Here is a 579-nt window from a genome sequence, read left to right as displayed (position 1 = left end):
GTTACAAATACAGATAATTCTGTGTCCCATTTCATAGATAAGTGTCCTTTAATGGAGCAACAAATACACTTTGAGAAAGAGAGAGAGAAATGTTATACGGTAAATAGTTATTGTTGTTGTTGATTACACAGAACCCTTATAGGACAATCCTGAAACTCCATGGAGCCTAAGAGCTCCACGTTGTGCCTGTGAGGCACTGGTTGTGGTTTCACATACACCAGGGCCCGTATTCATAAAGCATCTCAGAGTAGGAAAGAAACGCCCTTTTTCAGGACCCTGTCTTTCAAAGATAATTCGTAAAAATCCAAATAACTTTAAAAGATCTTCATTGTAAAGGGTTTAAACATTGTTTCCCACGCTTGTTCGTGAAACATAAACAATTAATGACATGCACCTGTGGAACGGTCGTTAAGACACTAACAGCTTACAGATGGTAGGCAATTAAGGTCACAGTTATGAAAACTTAGGATACTAAAGAGGCCTTTATACTGACTCTGAAAAACACCAAAAGAAAGATGCCCAGGGTCCCTGCTCATCTGCGTGAACGTGCCTTAGGCATGCTGCAAGGAGGCATGAAGG

Source organism: Salvelinus sp. IW2-2015, linkage group LG19, assembly GCF_002910315.2.
Source record: "Salvelinus sp. IW2-2015 linkage group LG19, ASM291031v2, whole genome shotgun sequence".
Classification (NCBI taxonomy): Eukaryota; Metazoa; Chordata; class Actinopteri; order Salmoniformes; family Salmonidae; genus Salvelinus; species Salvelinus sp. IW2-2015.
Note: the sequence above shows the minus strand (reverse complement) of the source record.